This window comes from Tamandua tetradactyla, chromosome 9 (assembly GCF_023851605.1).
Source record: "Tamandua tetradactyla isolate mTamTet1 chromosome 9, mTamTet1.pri, whole genome shotgun sequence".
Taxonomy (NCBI): Eukaryota; Metazoa; Chordata; class Mammalia; order Pilosa; family Myrmecophagidae; genus Tamandua; species Tamandua tetradactyla.
The window spans coordinates 32,582,056-32,609,837 of record NC_135335.1 but is presented as its reverse complement, the minus strand read 5'-3'; the positions used below and the strand labels follow the sequence as shown (position 1 = coordinate 32,609,837).

General features: G+C 41.9%; 1 long non-coding RNA gene across 5 annotated transcripts; it reads right to left on the bottom strand.

The window, feature by feature from the left end:
• Positions 1-5,255: 5,255 nt before the first annotated feature.
• On the bottom strand, positions 5,256-27,757 carry LOC143646940 (uncharacterized). Of its 5 annotated transcripts, none has more exons than XR_013157757.1 (7): positions 27,695-27,757; positions 26,667-26,888; positions 22,810-25,766; positions 11,673-11,889; positions 10,973-11,126; positions 9,296-9,359; positions 5,256-8,409 (listed from the first exon to the last, which is right to left on the bottom strand). It is a non-coding gene; the product is annotated as an uncharacterized LOC143646940 (long non-coding RNA). The 5 variants fall into 5 exon arrangements; XR_013157759.1 differs by lacking the exon at positions 5,256-8,409 and having other exon boundaries at positions 8,472-9,359; positions 22,810-23,990; positions 25,406-25,766; XR_013157756.1 differs by lacking the exon at positions 5,256-8,409 and having other exon boundaries at positions 8,472-9,359.
• Positions 27,758-27,782: the final 25 nt, after the last annotated feature.

The following is a 27,782-nucleotide window of genomic DNA, read 5'->3' as shown; positions in this document are numbered from 1 at the left end:
AGGGCAATAAATTTCCCTCTTAGCACTGCCTTTGCTGCATCCCATAAGTTGTGATATGTTGTGTTTTCATTTTCATTTGCCTCGAGATATTTACTGATTTCTCTTGTAATTTCTTCCTTGACCCACTGGTTGTTTAAGAGTGTGCTGTTGAGCCTCCACATATTTGTGAATTTTCTGGTGCTTTGCCTATTGTTGATTTCCAACTTCATTCCCTTATGATCTGAGAAAGTGTTTTGTATGATTTCAATCTTTTTAAATTTGTTGAGACTTGCTTTGTGACCCAGCATATGGTCTATCCTTGAGAATGATCCATGAGCACTTGAGAAAAAGGTGTATCCTGCTGTTGTGGGGTGTAATGTCTGTTAAGTCTAGCTCATTTATTGTAATATTCAAATTCTCTGTTTCTTTATTGATCCTCTGTCTAGATGTTCTGTCCATTGATAAGAGTGGGGAACTGAAGTCTCCAACTATTATGGTAGATGTGTCTATTTCCCTTTTCAGTGTTTGCCTCATGTATTTTGGGGCATTCTGGTTCAGTGCATAAATATTTATGATTGTTATGTCTTCATGTTGAATTGTTCCTTTTATTAGTACATAGTATCCTTCTTTGTCTCTCTTTTTTTTTTAACTTTTTTATTAATTAAAAAAATTAACAAACAAAACATTAAGAGATCATTCCATTCTACATATACAATCGGTAATTCTTAATATCATCACATAGTTGCATAGTCATCATTTCTTAGAACATTTGCATCAATTTAGAAAAAGAAATAAAAAGACAACAGAAAAAGAAATAAAATGATAACAGAGAAAAAAAATATTATACATACCATACCCCTTACCCCTCGCTTTCATTTACCACTAGCATTTCAAACTAAATTTATTTTAACATTTGTTCCCCCTATTATTTATTTTTATTCCATATGTTCTACTCTTCTGCTGATATAATAGCTAAAAGGAGCATCAGACACAAGGTTTTCACATTCACAGAGTCTCATTGTGAAAGCTATATCATTGTTCAATCATCATCAAGAAACATGGCTATTGGAACACAGCTCTACATTTTCAGGCAGTTCCCTCCAGCCTCTCCACTACATCTTGAACAACAAGGTGATATCTACTTAATGCATAAGAATAACCTCCTGGATAACCTCTCAACTCTGTTTGGAATCTCTCAGCCATTGACACTTAGCCTCATTTCACTCTTCCCCCTTTGGTCGAGAAGGTTCTCTCAATCCCCTGATGTTAATTCTCAGCTCATTCTAGGGTTTTTCTCAGTCCCTTGACGCTGAGTCTCAGCTCATTCCAGGATCTCCGTCCCTCGTTGCCAGGAAGGTCCACACCCCTGGGAGTTATGTCTCATGCAGAGAGGGGGAGGGTGGTGAGACTGCTCGTTGTCTTGGCTGGAGAGAGAGGCCACATCTGAGCAACAAAAGAGGCTCTCCTGGGGGTGACTCTTAGGCCTAAATTTTAAGTAGACTTGACCTATTCTTTGTGGGGTTAAGTTTCATGTGAACAAACCCCAAGCCTGGGGGCTCAGCCTATAGCTTTGGTTGTCCACACTGCTTGTCAGAATATCAAGAATTCAACTTGGGGAAGTTGAATTTCTCCCCACTCGCACCATTCCCTGAAGGGGGCTTGCAAATACTTTTCCAGTCACTGATCAAATCACTCTGGGATTCATCGGGGCATCACTCTGGACAAACCAACAAAATCTCATGTGCTACCTGAGATTCCAAGTACTTATGACATTCAATCAAACTATCTACATGAGTTATATTAGGAAATGCTCTAGTCAAAATATAAATTTTGTAACAAAGAAACATTTTTTGCTTTAGTCTCACACATAAGGTGACATTTTAAAGTATTAATTATCATCTATTTTCAACACCCTGCAATAATGACATTCCTTTGTTCTTCCTCAGGCAAAAACATTTCTTAAATTTGTACATTGTACATTTCACTATTATTATACACTCTAGGCATTCCTAGATTATACCATCTCAATCTTTACCATCTATCTTTCTTTCTGATTTCATTTATGTCCCCAGTCCTCCTCCCTCTATCATTCTCACATGCAGGTTCATTCAGTGTTTTAACATAATTACATTACTGTTAGGTAGTATTGTGCTGTCCATATCTGAGATTTTATATTCAGTCCTGTTGCACAATCTGTATCCCTTCAGCTCCAATCACCCAATATCTCACCCTATTTCTATCTCCTGATGGTCTCTGTTACCAAGGAAATATTCTAAGTTTATTCACTAACGTCAGTTCATGTCAGTGAGACCATACAGTATTTGTCCTTTTGTTTCTGGCTAATCACACTCAGCATAATGTCCTTAAGGACCATTCATGTTGTTACATACTTCATAACTTTATTCTGTCTTACAGCTGCATAATATTCCATCTTGTGTAAATGTCATAGTTTGTTTAGTCAACTGTCTGTTGATGGACATTTTGGCTGTTTCCATCACTTGATAATTGTTAATAATGCTGCTATAAACATGTAAATGTCCATTTGTGTCCTTGGCCTCATGACTTTTGAGTAGAGACAGCATATACATGGGTCCTGTTTTTTAAACCGTTCTGCCAGACTATGTCTTTTGATTGGAGAGTTTAATCCATTAACATTCAGTGTTATTACTATATGGGTAGTACTTTCTTCTACTATTTTGCCTTCTGGATTTTATATGTCATATCTAATTTTCCTTCCTTTTACCTTTATCATAGTCTTCCTTTCTACATTCTTCTCCACACCTCTCTCTTCTGTCTTCGTATCTGTCTCTAGTGTTCCCTTTAGTATTTCTTGCAGAGCTGGTCTCTTGGTCACAAATTCTCTCAGTGATTTTTTGTTTGAAAATGTTTTCATTTCTCCCTCATTTTTGAAGGACAATTTTGCTGGATATAGAATTCTTGGTTGGCAGTTTTTCTCTTTTAATAATTTAAATATATTATCCCACTGTCTTCTCGCCTCCATGGTTTCTGCTGAGAGATCTGCGCATAGTCTTATTGGGTTTCCCTTGTATGTGATGGATTGCTTTTCTCTTGCTGCTTTCAAGATCCTCTCTTTCTCTTTGACCTTGGACATTCTGATTATTAAATGTCTTGGAGTATGTCTATTTGGATCTGTTCTCTTTGGGGTATGCTGCACTTCTTGGATCTGTAATTTTAAGTCTTTCATAAGAGTTGGGAAATTTTCAGTGATAATTTCCTCCATTAGTTTTTCTCCTCCTTTTCCATTCTCTTCTCCTTCTGGGACACCCACAACACGTATATTCATGCGCTTCATATTGTCTTTCAATTCCCTGAGTCCCTGCTCATATTTTTCCATTTTTTTCCCCTATAGTTTCTGTTTCTTGTTGGATTTCAGATGTTCTGTCCTCCGGTTCATTATTCCTATGTTCTGCCTCTCGAAATCTACCATTGTAGGTTTCCATTGTTTTTTTCATCTGTTCTACTGTGTATTTCATTCCCATAAGTTCTGTGATTTGTTTTTTCAGATTTTCAGTTTCTTCTTTTTGTTCCTTCCTTGCTTTTATAGCCTCCCTCAATTCATTGATTTGGTTTTTGATGAGGTTTTCCATGTCTGTTCGTATATTCTGAATTAGTTGTTTCAGCTCCTGTATGTCATTTGAATTGTTGGTTTGTTCCTTTGACTGGGCCATATCTTCAATTTCCTTAGTGTGATTTGTTATTTTTTGCTGGCCTCTAGGCATTTAATTACCTTAATTAGTTTATTCTGGAGATTGCTTTCACTTCTTTTATCTAGGGTTTTCTTGCTGGATGAATTTGTTGTCTATCTATTCTTTGACATTCTGTTCAGCTTTATCTGAACCTTTAGCTTAAGTTTTGTTTAACAGAGGAGAATTTTTCAGTTCTTGTTTTCTTGCTTCTTGCCCTGCTTCTGTGGTACCTTTCCCCCACACACACTTAGGAGGGTCTGCTTAGATATTATAGACCCCAGCCAGATTTTCCCAGACCAAACTGGCCTCCTATCAGGAGGAAAGAGTCACCTGCGTTGGTTTCCCCTGAGCATGAGACCCAGCAGGTTTAAAGACTTTCTTGTGAAGTCTCTGGACTCTGTTTTTCTTATCCTGCCCAGTATGTGGCGCTTGTCTGACTGCAGGTCCCACCAGCATAAGAGGATGTGGTACCTTTAACTTTGGCTGGGGGTTTGTTGGAGACAGAGGAGAGGTTGTAGGCTGGTTTTAATCGCTTCAAATTACCAAGCACTGGTGTCTGAATTCCTTGATGGAGGGATTCCACCTGGGTGGGCCTTCACCCCTCCCCTGGGGAAGGCACAGGCTCCAGATAAGCCCCCAAAAGAGCTCACTTCTGCCTATGCCTGGGGCAGTTGCAGCCTGAAAAGTCCTGCCGCTGTATCCAGAGGCAGTCAAGCCTTTGTAGATACACAGCCACAAAAACCTGTTTCCTTCTTTTTTTTCCCCCTTTTTCTGTCAGTCCTGCCCCCTTGGTGCCAGGGCAAAAAAGAGCAACCTCCGCTTTGATTGGATTCACCTAAGCTGGGGGCCTATTTTTAGTAGTCAGAATTTGTTAATTAGTTCCACAATTGGCATTTGATTGTGCCCAGTCACTGCTGCTGGTAAAGTCCTTTCCTTTCCCCTCTGGGAAGCGGCCTGTGGGGGAGGGGCACTGGCTGCCGTAGCTTTGGGAACTCACGGTTTTGGGGGGTGCTCGCAGTCGGTCCAGCTGGTCCAGACTGGGGTACGCTGTGTGTCTGGTCACTGACGTGGCCCCAGGAGCTGTTCTGTACTGTTTCTGGTTATTTAGCAGTTGTCCTGGAGGACGAACTAAAACGCGCACGTTGTTAAGCCGCCATCTTGGCCCGGACTCTTCTTTGTCTCTTTTAACTGTTTTACATTTGAAGTCTAATTTGTTGGATATTAGTATAGCTACTCCTGCTCTTTTCTGGTTGTTATTTGCATGAAATATCTTTTCCCAACCTTTCACTTTCAACCTATGTTTATCTTTGGGTCTAAGATGTGTTTCCTGTAGACAGCATATAGAAGGACCCTGTTTTTTAATCCATTCTGCCAGTCTATGTCTTTTGATTGGGGAGTTCAATCCATTAACATTTAGTGTTATTACTGTTTGGGTAGTACTTTCCTCTACCATTTTGCCTTTTGTATTTTATATGTCATATCTAATTTTCCTTCTTTCTACACTCTTCTCCACACCTCTCTCTTCTGTCTTCTCATATCTGACTCTAGTGCTCCCTTTAGTATTTCTTGCAGACCTGGCCTCTTGGTCACAAATTCTCTCAGTGATTTTTTGTCTGAAAATGTTTTAATTTCTCCCTCATTTTTGAAGGACAATTTTGCTGTGTATAGAATTCTTGGTTGGCAGTTTTTCTCTTTTAGTAATTTAAATATATCATCCCACTGTCTTCTCGCCTCCATGGTTTCTGCTGAGAAATCTACACATAGTCTTATTGGGTTTCCCTTGTATGTGATGGATTGCTTTTCTCTTGCTGCTTTCAAGATCCTCTCTTTCTCTTTAACCTCTGACATTCTGACTAGTAAGTGAGAGAATGTCTATTTGGATCTGTTCTCTTTGGGGTATGCTGCACTTCTTGGATCTGTAATTTTAGGTCTTTCATAAGAGTTGGGAAATTTTCAGTGACAATTTCTTCCATTAGTTTTTCTCCTCCTTTTCCCTTCTCTTCTCCTTCTGGGACACCCACAACACATATATTTGTGCGCTTCATATTATCATTCAGTTCCCTGAGTCCCTGCTCATATTTTTCCATATCATTTCTGTATCTTGTCAGATTTCAGATGTTCCATCCTCCAGTTCACTAATCCTAACCTCTGTCTCTTGAAATCTACGATTGTAGGTTTCCATTGTTTTTTTCATCTCTTCTACTGTACCTTTCATCCCCATAAGTTCCATGATTTATTTTTTCAGACTTTCCATTTCTTCTTTTTGTTCAGTCCTTGCCTTCTTCATATCCTCCCTCAATTCACTGATTTGGCTTTTGATGAGGTTTTCCATGTCTGTTCATACATTCTGAATTAGTTGTTTCAGCTCTTGTGTCTCATTTGAACTATTGGTTTGTTCCTTTGACTGGGCCATATCTTCAATTTTCCTGGTGTGACTTGTTATTTTTTGCTGGCGTCTAGATATTTAATTACCTTAATTAGTTTATTCTGGAGATTGCTTTCACTTCTCTTACCTAGGGTTTTCTTGCTAGATGAATTTGTTGTGTATATGTTCTTTGACCTTCAGTTCAGCTTTTTTCAGACCTATAGCTTAGGTTTTGTTTAACAGAGGATAATTTTTCAGTTCTTGTTTTCTTGTTTCTTGCCCCGCTTGTATGGTGCCTTTTCCCTCCCCACCCTTAGGAGGGTCTACGTCGGTAGTATAGATTCCAGCCGCGTTTTCCCGGACTAAACTGGCCTCCTATTGGGGGAAGGAGTCAACTGCATCAGTTTTCCCTGAGGGTAAGACCCAGCAAGTTAAAAGACTTTCCTGAGAAGTCTCTGGGCTCTGTTTTTCTTATCCTGCCCAGTATGTGGCACGTCTGCCTGCCGGTTGCACCAACAAAAGATGTTGCAGCACTTTTAACTTTGGAAGACTCTCCCTGCTGGAAGTGTGGTGGAGACAGAGGAGAGGTTGTAGGCTGGTTTTAATGGCTTCAAATTGCCCAGCCCTGGGGTCCGAATTCCTTGAGAGGGGGATTCCACCTGAGTTGGGTTTCACCCCTCCCCTGGGGAAGGCACAGGTGGGAGACAGCCCTGAAAGCAGCCCGTTTCTGCCTATGCCTGGGGCAGTTGCAGCCCGAGAAGTTCTGCTGCTGAATCCAGAGGCTGCCACGTCTCCATAGAAACACATCCACTAAAACCTCCCTTTCCTCCCCTTTCCTCTTTTTCCGTGAGCCCAAAGAGTGAACTCTGCCTTGAGCAGGTTTAGAGTCTCTTTCCTCTCCCTCTGGGAAGCCGCCTGTGGGGGAGGGGCACCAGCCACTGGCCGCCATGGCTTGGGGAACTCACGGTTTTGGGGAGGCTTGCAGCTGGTCCAGACTGGGGTACGCTGTGTGTCTGGTCACTGACGTGGCTTTGGGAGCTGTTCTGTACTGTTTCTGGTTATTTAGTAGTTGTTCTGGAGGACGAACTAAAACGCGCACATTGCTAAGCTGCCATCTTGGCCCTTCCCCTCTCCGATTTATAGTATTTTCATGAACAATATCCTAAGGACAATGAAAGTTAGGCTTCTCACTGTCAGGGAAGGGAAGTTACAGATCTGGAAAGAGAGAAATCTAGAATAGACCCCATTGTGATGGATTGAAAATGGAGATACTGGAGTGCGTTAGTTATCCATTGCTGCATAACAAATTACCCAATAATGTAATGACTTCTGTATTAGTTAGGGTTCTCTGGAGAAACAGAATCAACAGTGAACACTCGCAAATATAAAATTTATAAAAGTGTCTCACGTGACCGCAGGAATGCAGAGTCCAAAATCCACAGGGCAGGCTGTGAAGCTGATGACTCTGATGGAGGGTCTGGATGAACTCCACAGGAGAGGCTCAACAACCAAGACAGGAAGGGCCTGCCTCTTCTGAATCCTCCTTAAAAGGCTTCCAGTGATCAGATTAAGCATTACTCATTGCAGAAGACACTCCCCTTTGGCTTATTACAAATGGAATCAGCTGTGGATGCAGCTGACATGATCATGATTTAATGAAATGTCCTCATCACAACAGACAGGCCAGCACTTACCCAACCAGACAAACAGGTACCACCACTTGGCCAAGCTGACACATGAACCTGACTATGACAACTTCCAACAATAAACATTTATTATCCCTTAGCTTCTATAGGTCAGAAATATGAGAGCAGCTTAGCTGGGGATTATGACTTAGAGTTTCTCACAAATTTACATTAAAGTGTGAGTCAGGACTTGATCATCTCAAGGCTTAACCAGAGGTTCCAAGTTCACTTATGTGGCTATTGCCAGGGGCTTAAGTTCCTCAAACATGGCCGTCTCCATAGAGCTGCTCACAATGTGATAGCTGGCTGCCCCAGAGTGAGTGATTCAAGAGAACAAAAGTGATTGCACATTGCCTTTTATAACCTAGTCTCTGAGTCATACAGAGTCATTTCTGGTTTATTCTATTTATTAGAAGCAATCCACTAAGTCCAGTCCATATCAGTGGGTGGGAATTACCCTTGGGCATGAATGGGCACCAACTTGAATGCTGGCTGGGACAGTTTATGCTCTAGTCCCCAGTGATTTGTGTTCCTTCCCCATACGAAATATACTCACCCATCCCAAGGTCCCTTAAATCTCATCCCATTATAGCATCAGCTCATACTAGCATCCTGTTATAGCATCACCTGGGTGGAAACAGGCTTCTCAAATACAGTTCCTTCAACCTGTGAACTAAAGAGACAAGTTATCTGCCCACCCAACACCCCCCCCAACATAAAATAATGAGACTGGCATAGGATAACCACCATAAACACTCCCATTCAGAAAGGGGGGAAACAGGAGGCACGCAGGGGGCACTGGTCCATAGCAGTTTTGAAACCCAGCCAAGAAAATGTTGGAAGCTCACTGATTAGGACTTGTTCCTACTCCTGCTCAGGAGTTATTCACCAGGACTCTTGGCTCTACCCTATGGGTAATCTTCCCTTTTCCATGAGAGGTAGCATGTATTTGCAACTATGTGATTTTCTCAACCTGCCTTTGGCTGGTGGAATTTTGGATATTCAAAGGCCTCTGTTCATTTTCTATTGTCAAGGATATGAATCTCAGACAATGCAGGGTTCATTGAGGGCCCTCTTGGAGGTTGACTATCAACCACATGGTGTAAGTTCAAAGTTTTCACCATGTAAATATAGAAATGAGCATTGATGTAAATATTTTAAAATACACATATCCCCTAACTTTGTCCCCCGAGAGAGTACAACAGCAATGAGCACACCTAGCAGCCACATCCTGGTTTCTAAATACCATTCTCCATTAAAAGGAACCAAGCTCCAAGAGGTGATGGCTGATTCTGCGACTGGGATGATGAAAGTAGAAGATGAGCTTGAAGCATCCTTCTGGGCCAGAAAGTAAGGAAAGTGCTAAAAAATGATGGGAACATGTCAAAAGGACACAGATGCCAGCTTGAAAGGGCTCCTTTGATGAGATAATTTGAACATTAAGATAAAACAACTTTAGTATGGGCTATCATTGAATAAGATAAAAATCCATTACCTTAAAACTAATTAATTTAAAGTCTGATAAGGGTGGGAATATTTATAGTGTCAAAGTAACTTACCCACAAAACACTATTAATTACTCAGTGAAGAAGCACGGCATATACAACCTAAATCATGCGCCACCTGGAAGAATGCATTGAGAAGAACATAGCATCCTTTCTGTGACATTCCTGCCAAAGATGCATATCCTGAATCTAATAATAAAGAAGCATCAGACGAACACAAATTAAGGTACATTCTACAAAATAACTGGCCTTTATGTTTCAAAAATGTCAAGGTTATGAAAGTAAGGGAGTGACTGGGGAACTATTCCAGATTGAAGAAGCTAAAGACAACAGATGTTTTTGGATTTAATTTTTTGGCTGGAAAGGACATCATTGGGTCAATTGGGAAAATCTGAAGAAGGTTTAAGAATCCAATGGTAGTAATGCATCCGAGTTAATTTCCTTAGCTTGACAGCTTTATTGTGGTCATGTGGGGGAATGTCTTTATTGGTGGAAAACACACACTCAAGTGTTCAGGGGTATTGGTGCATCATGGCAGTTCCAAAAACAAATAAATAAACAACAGGGTTTTGAACTGTACTTAGAATCTTTCTCTAGGCTTAAGATTATATGAAAGTAAGAAAAATTCTTTTAAGAAGTTAGTGTCATTGGAAAAAATGGGGAGTGGGAACTGTCCTGCACTAAGAGAAACTAAAGGGTTGTAACAACTAAATACACAATTAGATTAGGTTCAAGAAAATCCAGCTACCAAAGCTATTTTGAGGCAACTGGGGAAATTTATATATGGACTGAGCATTGAATAATATAAGAAAGTTGTTAATTGTCTTAAGTGGGAAAATGATAATGTGGTTAAATAGGAGAATGTCCTTATTCTTAGGAAAGGTAGGCTGGAGGATACAAAGGCAAAATATCATGATGTCTGCAGTTTACCTTCAAATTGTTCAGCAAAAATTAAAAAGATACATATGCAATAGATAGTAAATAGTTATAATAAATGATAGTTAAATGGTAGATTGTTAACAGTTCTTGAATATAGATAGAGGGTATATTAGTACTTCATTGATCTATTCTTTCAACTTCCAAATATATTTGAAAATTTTCACCAAAAAATGAAAGATGGGGTAAAAATTAAAGCATCAGCAGCCATGTTTTAAATTATTTAGGATCTGGAGTCAGAATTGGGTTTCAGTTTCAAGTCTCCCATTTTACTTGCTATGTGAATTCAGGCAAGTCACCTTATCTTGCTGCCATCAGTTTCCTCATCTTTAAACCTGGGTAACTGACTTGTTGCAAGGATCCAACAAAATGTTTCATGGGACACTACCTAGCACAGTTTAGGAGCTCAGTCAATGTTTATTTTAAAGAAAAAACAAAAAAATGTCCAAATCGTATTTTAGAGAGATGATTGGAGAATTTGTTCTAGGACAAGAAACTGATAATGGTGAAGGAGCCCTAGACAGTATTATCTTTCAAGGTAAAAACAGAATCTGAAAAATGCATTGGGAAAAAATTACAGTACAGATGTTAAGAGACTATGTTAATTAACTTTGCTTTTTAAATTATTTGTTTTTTTTTCCAAATAAGCATACATATATGGTATATAATTCAAAATGTCTAAAATGGTATAGAGTCAGTGTTCCTTCAGCCTAATCCTCCTGTATTAGTTCCCTACTGCTGGGTAACAAGTGATCCCAACACTTAGCAGCCTAAAACAAGCACTTAGTATCTCACACAGTTTCTGAGGGTCAGGAATCCAGAAGTGGTCAGCTGAGTGGTTCTGACTCAGGATCTCTCATGAGTTTGCAGGCAAGCTGTCATCAGGGGCTACAATCTCTGTAGACTTGAATGGGGCTAGAGGATCTTTTTTACAAGTTCATTCATATGGCTGTAGGGAGAAAACTTCAGTTCCTTACTCTCACCAGGCACTGCCTCTCCACAGAGCTGATGCTTATGATGGGGCATAAGAGAGGCGAACGAACAGAGAGGGAAAGGGGGAACAGAACAATCAGAGCAGAAGCTGATGTATCTTTTATGTCCTGAGCTCAGAAGTAACATCATCAGAAATAACTATTGGTCATACAGTCCAATCAGGTATAACATGAGAGGAAACGACACAGTTGTTGTCAATACCAGGAAGCAGGGATCACTGGGCACCATCTTGGAAGCTGCCTACCTCACCCCCATTCAATCAATCATCTTTTGAGGGACAAACACATTAACCAATTAAAAAACAGACTTTAAATTAGATTAAGTAGTGATTGTTGTTTTCCTTCTATTAGTAAAGCTTGAGACCAGCAGGGAAATTTAAATACAGGGAAGAGTCCAGTTTTCCAAGTTTTATAAGTTAAAGGAAGAGCTAGCAGAGAGGATGAGCAGGATACCAGCTCAATTGACTTCTTTAGATTGTACTGATGCTTTATAAAGGGCTCACCGTGTACCAGGCACTGTGCAGGTTGCTTTCATCCATGTCATCTCATTATATTCTCATGTCATCCTTTCCCAGAAGAAGAAACAAACTCTGACAGCTTGTTATTTTCAGAAGATCATGAGGGTGATATGTAGAGGAGCTGAAACGGACACCCTCTCTGTCCATATCGTAATCTTGTGCTCTTTCTGTGTCTCCAGAACTTTCTGGTTCACAGATTCACCTAGAGGCAGTATAAACAATAGAAAGTACTTTATGTTTATTGCTGTTTAGCAAGTTTAGGGAACTTAATGGAACATTAACTTAATGGGACATCCAGCTTGGTGAGAGAGCTCACATAAAACGTTTGTGTTGGAGTCTGTGGGAAACGCCAAAATAATTTAGAAAGTTACGTTCTAATCAGGTCCTCATAGGCAGATGTAGCAATAACGTGATTAAAAGCAGTGAGAATGATTTTTAAGGAGCTGTATTTTATTTTATTAATTTATTTTGAATAAATAATTCATGCACATAGCACAACATTCAAAAGCAACAATAACAAAAAATAAAACCCTCAAAGATATTTTCTCCATACCCCTTTTCACCAGCCTCCCAGTTCTCCTCCAGAGAAGCAACTATTGTTATCATTTTATTGTGACTCCTTCCAGAGATATTCTTGTATATAATACATACATGTTTAAGAATTCCTCTTGTTCAGGCAGATTTGTAGTTTTATTTTTATGTAAAGTCTATGAGGGTCGGAAGATTTTTAGCAAACTTTTGGTTGAGAGAGGCACCGATCTTTACTTTTGCCATTGATCTTGTATATACTGTCTCATCAGGATGTATTGATTATGAATGATTATATATGTGATTATTCACTCTCAGCTATCCATCATCTCATCCAAAAAGTGAGGTCCCATTTACTTAAGGGATGGTGACAGAATCCTACACTTTCCTTGGTCACAAATTTCTTAATATTCTTGAATTTCTATGGCTGCCTTCTATGACCTGTGAATGGAAGTCATCCTGGGCTTTTCCTTCACCTTTGTACTAGTTTCCTGTTCCCTAAGTTGCTTGTCTTCTTTCTTGGATTTTACTTTTTTGTTTTGATACAGCATGCCCTCCAGTGGCTTCCTGAGAAAGGATGCACACAGATATATTATTTAAGCCTTTGTATGTCCGAAAAATGCCTTTGTTTTACCTTTTGATTGACAGTTTGACTGAGTATAGAATTTTAGGTTGAAAATTGGTTTTGCCCAGAATTTTGATGGCCTTGGTCATTTATATTCTAGCTTCCAGTACTGCTGATAAGAAATATGAAGCCATTATGAATTAAGTTCACTCATGTGGCCTATTTTTAACTTTCTGGAAACTTGTGGATCTACCTTTTGTCCCCAGTGTCCTAAATTCAAAATTACCTCTCTTGGTGTAAGTCTGTTCTCATTCATTTTCCTGAAAACTTAAATAATTTTTTTTTCTTTCCTGTGTATTGCTGAATGTGTTTCACTTTAAATAATACTTTTAATCTGAATGCATATCTCTAAGTCTTGAGAAATTTTCTTGATTTCCTCTCCCATGTTCTTTTTGGAACAGTACAGACTTGGAGAGGGATCTTAATTCTTCTGAAATGCTTTTTACCCAAGACTCCTTATTTCATCTATGCCAACACCTCCATTTCCAGAGATACTGAGGTTTCCAATTGCTGAGCCTTTTGAGAATTCTGTAGTGTAAAGATTGTTTCTTAGCCTTCTTCACTGCCAATTTAGGGTGTGGCTATCTGCTAAGTCAGTTATCACTCGTCCATCTGCTTTCCAACTTCCAAATTCTTACTGTATTGAAATCCTCTGCTTTTCACCCCAGGATTAAAGATTTCTCTTAAAAAATTTCTCTTAAAAATATTCCTTGGTTGTGGTTTTAGTGGAGAGGAAGCAAAAATAGATATATATGTTCAATCCACTATATCCCTCAGTACTCCAACCTGACTTTTAGTTTTGATTTTGCCTATTGGAAAAGATTATTAGGATGTATTTGATATATTTATACCCTGTCTTGTTCTACAAAGGATTTGTAGTGTAAGTACTTGTTATAATGTTATCTTGGACAGTGTTTAAACTTAGTTCGTCAGTTTTCTGTTTCTATGACAGTATATTGTTTGTACACTCAAAACCCATCAGAGGCATTTGTGTAGTTCTTTTTCTCCCAAAGTTTAATTTTAGAGCACGCTGACCAGTTTTAGTCACTTCTGTGTACTGAGAAACACATTACAATTTGAACTATCACTGCTGATCATGAAACAATAGGCTTTTCAAGGTATTTGCATTTCTTCTTCTTCATAAAACTAACTGATCATCCTTTTACTCCATTATAGCATTCCCTTAGTTCCTGTAGTCTTGTTTGGCATCAAAGCCATAACAAGGGGAGAGCTTTAAGGGACAGATACTACTACATCAACGTTGGGTCTAAAGTCCATCCTTCACTCAAGCTTAGTTTTCTGGTTAAAACTCATTTTTCATATCTGGAGTTCAAGCTAAACTCATTATCCTTAACAGCTATGAAGAGAGAACTTTTTAAAGAAAATTATCGTGGTGACATATATACAATATAAAATTTCCCATTAATCACTTTCTAGTATAGAATTCAGTGGCATTAATCACATTCACATGTAGTGCTACCATTGTCATCATCCATTACCAAAACTTTCCTATTGCCCTAAACAGAAACTCCAGACCCATTCAGTATTAACTACCCATTCCCCACCTCTACCTCCTCCTGGTAACCTGTAATCTTGTTCTAGTTTGCTAGCTGCAGGAATGCAACATACCAGAAATGGAATGGCTTTTAAGCAGGGGAATTTAGTAAGTTGCCAGTTCACAGTTCGAAGGCTGAGAAAATGTCCCAGTTAAAATAAGTCTATAGAAATGTCCAATCCAAGGCATCCAGGGAAAGATACCTTTGTTCAAGAAGGCCGACAAAGTTCAGGGTTTCCGCCTCAAGTGAGAAGGCACATGGCAAACACAGTCAGGGCTTCTCTCTCATCTGGAAAGGCACATGGTGAGCGCGGTCAGGGTTCCTCTCTCATCTGGTAGGGCTCACGGCAAGCACGGCACCATCCACCGGCTTCCTCTCCTGGTCTCCTGTCCCAGGAAGCTCCCCGGGAGGCATATTCCTTCATCTCCAAAGGCCGCTGGCTGGTGGACTCTGCTTCTCGTGGCTATGTCATTCTGCTCTGCTCTGTCTGAATCTTTCATTTCCCAAAATGTTTCCTCTTTTATAGGACTCCAGTAAACCAATCAAGACCCACCCAAATGGGTGGAGATATGTCATCACCTAATCCAGATCAACAACCACTCTTTATTAAATCACATCTCCAGGGAGATGATCTGAGTACAGTGTCAAACATACAGTATTGAATAGGGATTATTCTGCCTTTATGAAATGGGATTTAGATTAAAACATGGCTTTTCTAGGGGACATACATCCTTTCAAACCAGCACAAATCTCCTTTCTGTCTCTATGAATTTGTATATTCTAGTTATTTTATATCAGTGAGGTCATACAATAGTCTTTTGTATCTGACTTGCACTCAAAATGATGTCTTCAAGGTTCATCTATGTAGTAGCATATTACCAGAACTTCATTCCTCTTTATGACTGAATAATGGTCCGTTGTTTGGATAGACCACATTTTGTTTATTCATTCATCACTGATGGACACTTGAGTTGCTTCCACCTTTTTGCTATTGTGAATAATGTTGCCATGAACATTGATGTACGAACATGTGTTTGAGTCCCGGCTTTCAATCCTTTTGGGATTGAAAAGCAGAATTGCTAGGCACATGGTAATTTTATACTTAAATTTCTGAGGAAGTGTGCCATTTTACATTCCCACCAACAATAAGCAAGTGTTCCTATTTCTCTACATCCTCGCCAGCACTTGTTATTTTCTGGTTTTCAAATAATAGCCATTCTAGTGGGTGTGAAGTGATATCTTGTTGAGGAAGAGATCGTGTCATTTATAATGAGCTATAAAGTATATTTGCAATTAATTTTTGTTCCCTTGAAATACATTTTTGTTCCCCTAAAAAACATGTTGTTGATGAAATACCGCTTCATCTCACAAGCTAGATCACAGATGTCATCAGATTTTGTGTTCAAGTAGGAGAGGTACTTAATCATTCATATTTGTCAGGCACTAAGAAGAAATTAACCTTCATTCCAGGTAATATTTTTAGTAAATAGGTACCCAAAATGGTTTTTGCATTGTGATCTGGAGTAAAAACCCAGATGTCTGATACCTTGGACTGAATATCTCTGAAAACTCATTGCTCTGTGCCTTTTGTCAGCAGAAGCTAAGATGAGAATTTTTCACAAGGAAGAGCTGAGCACTCACAATTTGGTACTATAATCTGGCCAGCAAGGAATATTAGATGTTCAGGAAAAAAAAAGAGGGGGAAAAAAAGCCCTACTAATTACAATGTATTGCACGCAAAAATACAAAATTCGCTTCTTCATGAAATTTTCACTCAGTGTCCTATTATTGATTACAACTGGAAAAAATGAATTCAAGTAAATGCCAAGTTCCACTGAGTGATTAAGAAGAGTAATTTTTTTTTTTTTAAAAAAGACCAGACACAGCAATTATCAATAATTTTGTACTCAATACTAAATCTCCCTGGTCCTGTAATCTGCAGTTAAAGCATCAGGGAAAAATCAAGAGAGGAGTTTTTTGTGTGTGTGCATTTCAGTGCCCCTAAGAAGGACCTGGAGTGAATATTCCTGGGTAGAAATGATAAAAGGAATGATGAATGTGGAGGCTAGAGCTGGTAATTCGTCTCTGCAGAGGAAATCACATTGTTGTCTGCTTTACCGTTGAGAAAACATTATTTTCCATCAGCTATCTTATGGAGTGAGCACTACAATGTGTTTGAAATGCAGAGACTGACTTGTGGATGATCAGTTGTCTTCTACTTTTTCGGTGTTCAGTGAATGGATCATTCAAACGAATTCCCCCACAGCTAACTTTATTATCTGGTCTGCAGTCCCATAGACACTGATCTAGAGATTGCAAAAAGTATATTGCTATTAGTTTCAGAGAGATGTTAGCGCTGAGTGCCAAATACCATTGCTAGAACCCGAAGTGTTTTCTGAGAATAGGCCTCGACCATTTCCTGACAATTACTCAGCCTGATCCTTCTACAGGTCAGGATTCTGCCACCGCAGGGAACAGGGTGATGAATTGTGTTTCCTCAAATATGTTCCCTGCTAGTTATTTGTCAGAGTTGAAGAGGACTGTTTCACATTATATCTCTTTGGCAAGGCCTAGCATTGCATCTTCTTTATGTGCAATTTCCCGTGAGTTAAGATTTTTTCCTTACTGGCTCTGCTGCCTGGTCATCTTGAAATAGGATTTCAGGCTTTACCAACTTTTGTGTAAACAAATAAAGAAAATCCCTGTGAGTTAAAGTGATTATTTGGATCTTACATTAAGGCAAAATTGCTTTGGGAATTCTGGAGGTTTCACAGAATTTGTATTATTTTACACTCTTTTCATGGTATAAAAGTGGGAATGGGGTGGGCAAGGGTGGTGCAGTGGCAGAATTCTCACCTGCCATGCTGGAGATCTGGGCTCGATTCCTAGAGCCTACCCATGCCAAAAAAAAGTGGAAGGGTGCATGCTTTGAAACCCAGATCTTGGGCCATTTTGGCATTTAAAACATAAGGTAAAATCAAAGGCTGTTTATACACCAGCTCTCCTGAGAGTTTGCTAGACTCTCACCATAGAACTGAGTATAAGTGAGAACCCCCTATGTGAGTAATAGACAATTTCTGAAATTTAGAGTGGGTGAAGTGGAAGGAGAGTTCAATGTTCATTTCATCCTCGTAACAGATCCATATATATATGTATATGTTGTTTGTTTTATTGTTTTTTGTTTTTTGTTTTTTTTTTTTTTTTTTGCATAGGCAGGCACACCGGGAATTGAACGTGGGTTTCTGGCATGGCAGGTGAGAACTCTGCCTGCTGAGCCACTGTGGCCTGCCCCAAATTTTCTTTTGATTTCATCATTTTACAGGTGAGGAAACTGGGACTCAGGGCTAGGAAGCGACCTGTCCCAGGTATGGTGGTGATGGTGGAACAGGATGAATAGGATTGAGAGTCTTGTCTGAAAAACATATCACCAGGCAGAAAGACTTGTTAGACAAATCCAAAATATTCAAACTGACAATTACATATGGGCACTTACTGCATATGCAGTGCTGTGCCTGATCCTTAATTCAACCCTTTTCTACAAGGTAATATTATCCACATGTTACAAATGAGTTGGCAGAGGTGGAGAATGAAAGCAAGGTCTGATTGGGCCTCTTAGAGCCCAAGCTTTGAGTAATTTGCCCATAAATCAGATCAGTAAGGGAGATCAGCAGAGCCAAAGGGGACCGAGGGTCCAAATCTTCATTCATCTCACAAAGTTTTGCCTTGTACCTTCAGAAATGTAGTATAATATGGGGGATTTAGAGCACATGCTCACAAGCCACGCTGCCAGGATCCAGAGCCTGGCTTTGCCATTTACAGCTGTGTGACCTTAGGCTAGTAGTTTCACCTCTCTGTTCCTTGGTTTCTTCATCTGTATAATAGGATAAAGTAATGGCACTGAATTTGTAGGCTTGTTTGGAGCATTAAATGACATAATACATGTAAAGAACATAAAACACACATGCTTGGCACTAAGAAAGTACTCATTAAATATTAGCTGCTATATTCTTTGAGAACCATACATCCTAGAGACCAGGAAGGCTCAGTAACAAAAACAGGGTTGCTTGAGGCTCAATTAATCTGGCTGATGTATATGGTTGTCCCTAGTAATGATGACTTTACAATTACACTGTGCCTGAGCATCTCCTTGGAAACCTGTAAGGTACTTTTTTATTAGTAAAGATAACATTGACTGCTAAAAACTAGACCCCAAAATGTCAATGACTCAATACTTCCTGCTCATGGAACAGTCCAGTGTGGATGTGGATTCTGCAGCCGGCTTTCCTCCATATGACTGAGGCAAAGAACTAGGCTCCTTTCATCCCTGAGGGTCTAAGGGTCCTCTGCTTCCAGTTGGTGGAAGAGGAATAGTGAAAAATGACCACTTATTTCTTAAAATCTGTTCTGAAGACACGTGCATTCTATTGGTGAGAACCTCATCAAGAAGGGTGGTGGTTGCTACGGTTTTTTTCAGCAGCCTCTGCTAACGGATGCTGCACACTTGACAACTGCACGTCATGGAAGTGGGCACATGAATTTTTTTGCTGGTTCCTAGTGTCTCTGCCACAGCACTGCTAAAAGTCACAGATGATACAGCGGAGACTCGGCAGTGAGGGCACTTGCCGGTAATCACACAGCTGACAAGTGGCAGAACTGGGATTAGATCTTTATTTTCTTGACTCCCAGCCCACAGTCTATTTTCTACATCGTGCTCTCTCTCTTGCCTATGCCAGAGGCTGTGCTGTGCAGTCTAAGGAGCATTACCAAAATGTTTACCTAATATAATGGGTCCTAATAATCACCATGATCATTTCCAGAACAACCACATCACCCCAGAAAAATAACCAAGAAGAAAAAAGAAAAAATTCATACATCCCACACCCCTCCCATACCCCACCAACCACCAGCACCTCAATCCACCCAATTCCCTACCCCTCATCGCCTCCCTGCCCCCTCATTACCCATTTATCTTCCATCCCTATTCTTTTGTTATTATTATTATTTTTTGCATGGGCAGACACTGGGAATCGAACATCCCTATTCTTTTACTCATCTGCCCACACCCTGGACAAAAGGAGAATCAGACACAAGGTTCCCACAACCACACAGTCACATTGCAAAAGCTCCACCATTGAACAATCGTCTTCAAGAATCAAGGCCACTAGAACACAGCTCAACAGCCCCAGGCACTTTTCTCCAGTCACACCAACACACCTCAAACTGAAAAGAGACTCCATATAATGCACAAAAATAACCTCCAGGATAACCTCCTGACTCTGTCTGAAATCTCTCAGCCACTGAAACTCTATGTTGTCTTATTCCCCCCAGCCAAGACAGGTTTCTCAACCCCTTGATGCTGGGTCTGGCCCACCCTGGAAGCCGGGTCCCATGTTGCCAGGGAGACCCACACAGGGGGGAGCTCAGCATGTTCACCCACCCAGTTGGCCCAGAAAGAGAGGCCACATCTGAGCAACAAGAGGTTCTCTGGAGTCAACTCTCAGGCACAATCATAAGCAGGCTTAGCTTCTCCTCTGCAGGAACAAGCTCCATAGTGGTGAACCCCAAAATCAAGGGCTTAGCCCACTGTGTGGGGCCCAAGAAGTTGTTGATTATAAACAGCCTGCCTAGGTGGCTGCCTTAAGTGCTTTCACGTCTGAAGTTCCAGGGAAGCATGATAAGCATAGCTTATGTAGCCATAACATGGCACCTGTTATGTAACCAATGATGTAGCATGTATCCAATCATATATCCCACAAATGATGTCACCTGTTGGTAAAGTGCCACTTTTATGTAATTTAGCATATAAGGGACTACTGCTCTGTACACCTCATGAGAGAGAGAGAGAGTGCAAGCAAGCACAGAGTAGAGGGAATGATTAAAAATGACCACTCTACCAGAGGCTCCTTGTGTTCTTTCAATTCGCTACAGGACCAGAGCGACTGAACCTTAAGATATGAACCTGGCAATCGAATAGGCTGTCCCCACTGCTTTTGAGAACATAAGGAATTCCCCATGTGGGGAAGCCAAATATCCCCTGCTTTCTCCCCAGTCCCCCAAGAGGCCCCTGTTGTGGGACCCACCAAAAGAGAGACCACACAATTTAAAACTGCAAGCCAATTGGGAGTCTTTATTAGCTGGCTGGTGACTGTCTCAGAAACCTCCAAGAAGGAAGATTCAGAGAGCAGCCCCCAGGGGTTTTCAAGGTGAGCTTATAAAGGCTAAAATCATGTTGTGGTTTGCAGTTGCTAGCAAGCAAGCATAATCATAGAAGCAGAAAAATGCCATTAGCTGTTGCCAAAACACATCCCATTCCCTCAGTTTCCTAACATTGATCATTGTTTAACTCTTGGGGACATTCCACCCCAGATCTTTGGGGATTTTCTCTGCTCAGGCCTGATTTATTGCTCCTGGCCCTCCACATTCCCCACTGGTTTTATGAGAGAATCAAATCATTGTTTCTTCATTTTGATTATAAATCTGTTGATATTGGGTTCCAAGGACTAATAATTTAACAGTTTGTATTCTTCTTTGCATGTATGAGGTTAGACAGTTGATTACACAGGGTCCAAACATTAAGCCTAATAACATGAGAATTAGGGGCCCTGCTACGGCGGACAAGAGTGTGGTTAGCCATGGGGACCAGGAAAATAAGGTTTCATACCAGGCTTCAGTTTTTCAGCATTCCTCCTGCTCTCTTAACCTACTACGGACTAGGGATAGACTATTTTTAATTACCCCTGAGTGGTTGGCATAGAAGCAACAGGCTTCCCTGAAATCCATGCATAATCCTTCCTGTTTTAGAAATAGGAGGTTTAAGCCCCTGCAATTTTGGAGGACAACCTCAGAGGATCATTGGCAGGGGTCCCTCTACCGGGCCTCCAAGGTGGCTGGCTGAAGCTTTTTTTTTTTTAACATGGGCAGGCACTGGGAACCGAACCCGGGTCCTCTGGCATGGCAGGCAAGCATTCTTGCCTGCTGAGCCACCGTGGCCCTGGCTGAAGCTTTTTTATCCAGACTAGATCTCCAGGCTGCACCTGAAATAGATCTTTAAGGGGCAAGATTTGTTGGTTCGGATGGGCTGCCTTCATCAGTTCCCAAGTTAGCTGGGTGGCAGATTGCAGGGCCTGTAATGATTTTAGAAAAGAATGGTTATTTAATTTAGCTATTTTTGTTTCCCCCAATTTAGGGATTAGTGGGGGTGGTTGCCCAAACATGATTTCATATGGGGTAATTCCCTTAACATAGGGAGTATATCTAGTTTCTAGGAGGGCAAATGGAAGGAGACTCACCCAGTTTTTGCCAGTCTCGAGCTTTAGTTTATTTAAAGTTTCTTTTATTGTTCTATTCATTCTTTCAACTTGCCCTGAACTCTGTGGCCTATAAATACAATGTAATTTCTATTTGTTATTTAATATTTTTGCTAACAATTGGCTAACTTGGGCGATGAACACCAGCCCATTGTCAGACCCCATTGCAGTCAGGAGGCCAAATCAGGGACAATTTCAGAAACTAGTTTTTTTACTATTATTTGTGCTGTCTCAGTTCTGGTAGGGAATGCCTCAGTCCATCCAGAGAAGGTGTAGATGAAGACTAACAGGTATCTGTATCCATATGGACCAGGTAATATTTCCATGAAGTCTATTTCCCACTGTTCCCCGGGGCTTGTCCCCTCAGCCTAGTTCCCTGGGGCATTTCTTTCCCTTGGCCGGAATTTACCTGGGCACAGATGTGGTATCTGGACGATACCTGCCAGGCTTGTTGTTGCAATCAGCAAATGTAGTAATCCCTTTGTAAGAGTTCAGTTAGTTTCATACTGCCCAGGTGTGTACATTGGTGAACTTGGGTAACTAAATTTTTCCCCAGGTGCTCTGGAACTAGGAGTCTCCCATCCGGGAGAACTTTCCAACCATCCGGATCTGTTTTAGTGCCCAGAGTTTTGCCCAATTTAATCTCTTCCCCGGTATATTTTGGAGGGCTCGGCAGCACTCACCCCAGTAAAACAGAAAGTATCTGCAGCATCCCCACTAGTTTTTGGGCAACCTCTTTTAACATTTTATCAGCCAGGGCATTTCCTCTGGCGATTTGAGTTTTGGCAGTCTGACGTCCTTTGCAATGTATAATGGCTGCCCTCTTTGGCAACCAAATAGACTCTAGCAAGGTGAATATTTCTGGTATATTTTTTATTCCCTTGCCTCCCGATGTTAAAAGTCCCCACTCCTGATATAGTGCCCCATGGACGTGCGCAGTTGCGAAGGCATATCTGCTGTCCATGTAGATGTTGACAACCTTTCCTTTTCCCCATCTTAGAGCCTGGGTCAGAGCTATTAGTTCAGCTTTCTGGGCCAAAGTCCCATGTCCTAGGGCCTGAGCCCAGATGACCTGGTCCACAGTTATCACCGCTGTCCCCACATACCTGATTCCCTCTGAGACACAACTGCTCCGGTCTGTATATAATTTTCCATCAGGATTTGGCCAGGGGTTGTCGGTGAGATCAGCCCTCAGGTTCGTGAGAGGTTCCAAAATCTCACGACAGTCATGGATGGGCTCGGACGGATCATCATCCGGAAGCAAGGTGGTGGGGTTAAGAGCCACCATTTTTAGGAAGCAGATTCTTGGGGGATCCAGTAGCAATACCTGATACTGGGTTATCCGGGCATTTGAGAGCCATCTCTCAGGTGGGCTCCTTAGTAATGTTTCTACTGAATGTGGGGCCACTACGTGTAAGTCCTGTCCCAGAGTCAATTTGGATGCTTCTTTTACTAAAATGGCAGTGGTGGCAATGGCTCAGAGAAAGCTTGGCCACCTGGCCACTACATAGTCTAGTCTTTTAGACAGGTAGGCAACTGGTATCCTCCATAGCCCTAGCATTTGGGTGACGACTTCTTTTGCTATTCCCCAGGTTTCAGCGACATGTAGTTGAAAAGGTTTGGATATGTCAGGCAAGGTTAAGGCAGGGGCGCTCACAAGTGCCTGTTTCAGCATCTTAAAACCTTTTTGCTCAGCCTCAGTCCAGGTAGAGCTTCCTCCTTTCCCCCTGTGCTAGTGTATAGGGGTTTTGCTATCTCTGCAAACCCGGGAATCCAGAGCCAGCAATATCCAACTGCCCCTAAGAATTCCCGTACCTGCCTTTTCATTTTTGGTTAGGGTATTTTTAGGATAGCTTCAATCCTTTTAGAAGACAGAGCTCTTTTTCCCCCTTCTAATTCATACCCTAAGCATGTTGCTGAACTGGTGCAGAGTTGGGCTTTTTTGGCTGAGACCCAATAGCCCAACTGGGCTAGTTCCTGTAACAAGTTTTCAGTTGCCTTTTTGCAGTCTGACAGGTTATTAGCTGCCAGTAAGAGGTCATCCACATATTGTAGGAGAGTTATCTCTGGATGCTCTTGTCTAAAACGAGCCAGATCCTGGCTTAAAACCTCATTGAACAGGGTGGGAGAATTTTTGAAACCCTGAGGCAACCGAGTCCAGGTTAGTTGTCCAGAGAACCCCCACTCTGGGTCAGTCCATTCAAAAGCAAAGATGGGTTGACTTACCACGGCCAGGGGAAGTGAAATGAAGGCATCCTTTAAGTCCAGAACAGTGTAGACCTGCTGGCTGAGAGGTAACAGGCTCAAGAGTGTATATGGGTTAGGCACAGTGGGGTGAATGGTTTCAATTTTTTTGTTTACCTCTTGGAAATCTTGCACTGGCCGGAAATCGTCAGTCCCGGGTTTTTTGGACTGGGAGAAGGGGGGTGTTCCAGGCCGAATGGAAGGGGACTAGAATACCTGCCTCTGAGTCTTTTGATATGGACTGCAATGCCTTTTTTAGGCTTTAAGCTTATTGGGTACTGTCGGACTCTGATTGGGGTGGTGGTGCTAGTCAGCTGGACAACAATGGGAGGCCAGTGGGTGGCTAATCTTGGTAGGTTAGTTTCTGCCCATATGCCTGGTATTTTTTCTTTAAATTCCCGCAAATATGGGCCTGGGGCCAACAGCACCACTTCTGCAGTAAGTGAATATCCAATAAGGGGCAAGTGAGGAAGATTGCCGAGGGTTTTATATTGAAGGAGAGCTCGGCCGAATCATTTTTGAAAGAGATGGTGGCTTGTAATTTCTGGAGAAGGTCTCTCCCCAAAAGGGGGTATGGACACTCTGGCATTACAAGAAACGAGTAGGTGACAGTTCCTTCCCCAAGGTCAGTGATCCTTGTCTTCGTCCATGGGTAAGACATTGTCTTTCCCGTTGCTCCCTGTATGGGGATTTTTTCCTTAGATCTGGGCCCTTCTGCTTGCTGGAGGATGGAGAAGGTCGCCCGAGTATTTCCACAAGAAATTTTATAGGCTTGCCCCAGATTTCTAAGGTGAACTTGGGCTCCCGGGGGCTCAATGGAAAGGAGCGCTGTCCCCATCAATTCACCTCTCCAATTAGAACAGGGGCTGGTTTCAGTCCTTTAATTTCTCTTTTAGGGCATTCATTTTTCTGATGTCCATTCTCTTTGCAGTAGGCACATTAGTAGGCCCAACCTTTTCCTTGGTTTCCCTTTCTTTTTTCAATGGTTTCTTGTCTACCTTTTTGTTTTTCCTTTTTTGGGGTGTGTGTGTGTGTGTGTGCGCGCGTGCGTGCGTGCGTGGTCCAGGAATCGAACTCGGGTCTCCCACATGAAAGGCGGGCATTCTAACCACTAAACTACCTGTGTACCCTACCTTTTTGTTTTTCCTGTTCAGCCATCACGGATATTAAAATTTTGGCTATTTTTTTTTGGGACTGCGTGGTTCCGGGGTTATCTCTGTCATTAAAAGTCTTGCGGGCACTCTCTATCAGTTCGGATAGCACTTTACCCTCAAATCCTTCTAATTTCTGTAACTTTTTTCTTATATCTGGGGTCGACTGGGTGACAAATGCTATATTTACAGCTCGCCTATTTTTGGGTGCCTCTGGATCTATAGGGGTGTACAAGTGGTATGACTCAAGGAGGAGATCAAGGAAAGCGGCCGGAGATTCATCAGGCTTTTGTACGGTTTCACTTACCTGAGATAAGTTGGTTGGCTTCTTGGCCGCCACTTGTATTCCCCAGAGCAGAGTCCAGTGATATCGATCAAGAGCCTCCTTACCTCTCTCAGTGTTGGGGTCCTGTCTGGGACAGGTGGAGGGGAACATAGCCTCTAATCGGGTTGATTCAGTAGTAGGTTGTCCATCAGGTCCAAGAATTAACTCCCTCGCCTCTCTCCTGACCCAGTCTCATTCTTCGGAGGTGAAGAGGGCCTGGGGGAGCTGTTGGCAGTCATCCCAGGTGGGCTGGTGCGTCAAAAAGACAGTCTCCAAGAGGGAGATGAGCCCTTGCGGCTCTTCAGAGAAAGAGGGATTCTGGTTTTTCCAATTACACAGATCGCTAGAGGAAAAGGGGACATAGACCATGAAAGGTGGACGGTCATCCCCCAGGGCAGGGCCAACCTGCCTCAAGGGTAAAATTGGAGCTCCAGAAGAATCCGGTGATTGTGAACCAGAAGAAGGGTGGTAAGCAGAACCACTTCTGGTATGGGGGGGACTGAAGGTCACCTCCTGGCTATCAGAGGGGCTGGTTGCCACCTCTTGACCTTTCCTCCCCTCTGGTCTTAGAGGGGGCGGAAGGGCTGTTGGGTATGGGGGAGGGTCCATCGAGAGCAGATCCTCCAAGGGTCCTGTCAATACTGGGATCCCATTAGTTTTTTTTCTTTCTGAGAGAATTTTATTAAGAGGGCCGTTTGGCTTTGGGGGGTTTTCCTTTTTGGGTCTCCATGCAGGACTGTAACCACTTGGGTTTTTCTGTAAAGATTTCAATCCAAATTACCATACAGGGGATTTGGTCAGTGTGGCCTGGATTACCAAAAATCGCCCTTTGGACTTTATAAGCCACAGATAGATCTGTGGTTCCCTCAGGAGGCCACCCAGTACCAAAAGTTGGCTACTCCCATGAACAGAATTTTTCCAAGTCAAAGGTATTGACAGGGGCTCTGTAGTCTCTGGCCTTCGGCTGAAATTCCTGAAAATTTTTAAAAAAACATTGAAGGGGAGTACAGACAGATGAACTTGACTGACCCACGGCAATTAAGACAAGAACGACACAGAATGCGATGAGACCAACAATTGGGAGGAGGGACAAAACAAATCAAAATAAGCAAAGAGCTATCCCTAACTAATTCCTAACCCATAGTCCTGGGCAATGTCTTGCTCCAGGACTGGACCTCAGAAGTAATGCTGCATTCAGCCCTCCAGAGGTCCTCACTGGATCCAATAACAGACCTGTACTCACCGGTGAGGTTTCCAAAAACAGATGACTCCACCAGATTTTCTATAATTTAGGAGAGTCCTGTAGAACCGGCCTGGTCCCTGGTCCTTGCCTGGGGTGGAGGAACGTCTCTCCGAGGCCTTCCCCTATGCTGGACCTTGGTTCCAGGGGCGATCCAGGACCGGTGGTCACCAGATGTCCTGTTAGGGATAATCTTGCTGGGGCCTCCAAATGTTGTGGGGCGCACTGAAAGACAGACCACACAATTCAAAACTGCAAGCCAATTGGGAGTCTTTATTAACCTGCTGGCCACTGCCTCAGAAACCTTCAAGAAGGATGATTCAGAGAGCAGCTCCCAGAGGTTTTCAAGGTGAGCTTATAAAGGCTAAAATCATGTTGTGGTTTGCAGGTGCTAGCAAGCAAGTGTAATTACAGAAGCAGAAAAATGCCATTAACTGTTGCCAAAACACATCCTGTTCCCTCAGTTTCCTAACATTGGTCATTGTTTAACTCTTGGGGACATTTCGCCCCAGATTTTTGGGGACTTTCCTTGCTCCGGCCTGATTTATTGCTCCTGGCCCTCCACAGCCCCCACAAACACTTCTTCATTCTCTGCCCAGATTACTCGGGGATATATCCAGGCTTTACACCAACCTGTACAAACCAACAAGATCTCCTGTCTTATTCAAGTTTATGGTGTTCAACTGAACTGACCACACAAGTCAAATTAGGCAACACCCTACCCAAAGTACAATTTTTTTGCAAATATTTTTTAACCAAATAAGTCTTTGGGTTCTTATCTTTCTGACGTTGGGTCATCAGGTCTTTAACGCAATTAATTCAACTTTTTATTGAGACTCGCTCAAGGAGGGGGTTAAAGCATGTTGACATGAACGAGATTTCCTACTGTTCTCAAGTTCATATAATGGAGCCGGAAAATATTTTCCAATACTGTGGTAAATGCTACAGTCATGGTACACGCACAATGAGAGATTAAAGAAAGAAGACCAATCTGTTCCTGGAGAGGACTGCCATTGGAAGATATAACCTACCTCGCATGCACCACCCACCGGAGGTCAAGGCCGCCAACATGGCGCCCGGGCCGGTGCCGGCCCCGCCCCTTCCCGTCCCCCGGGCCCG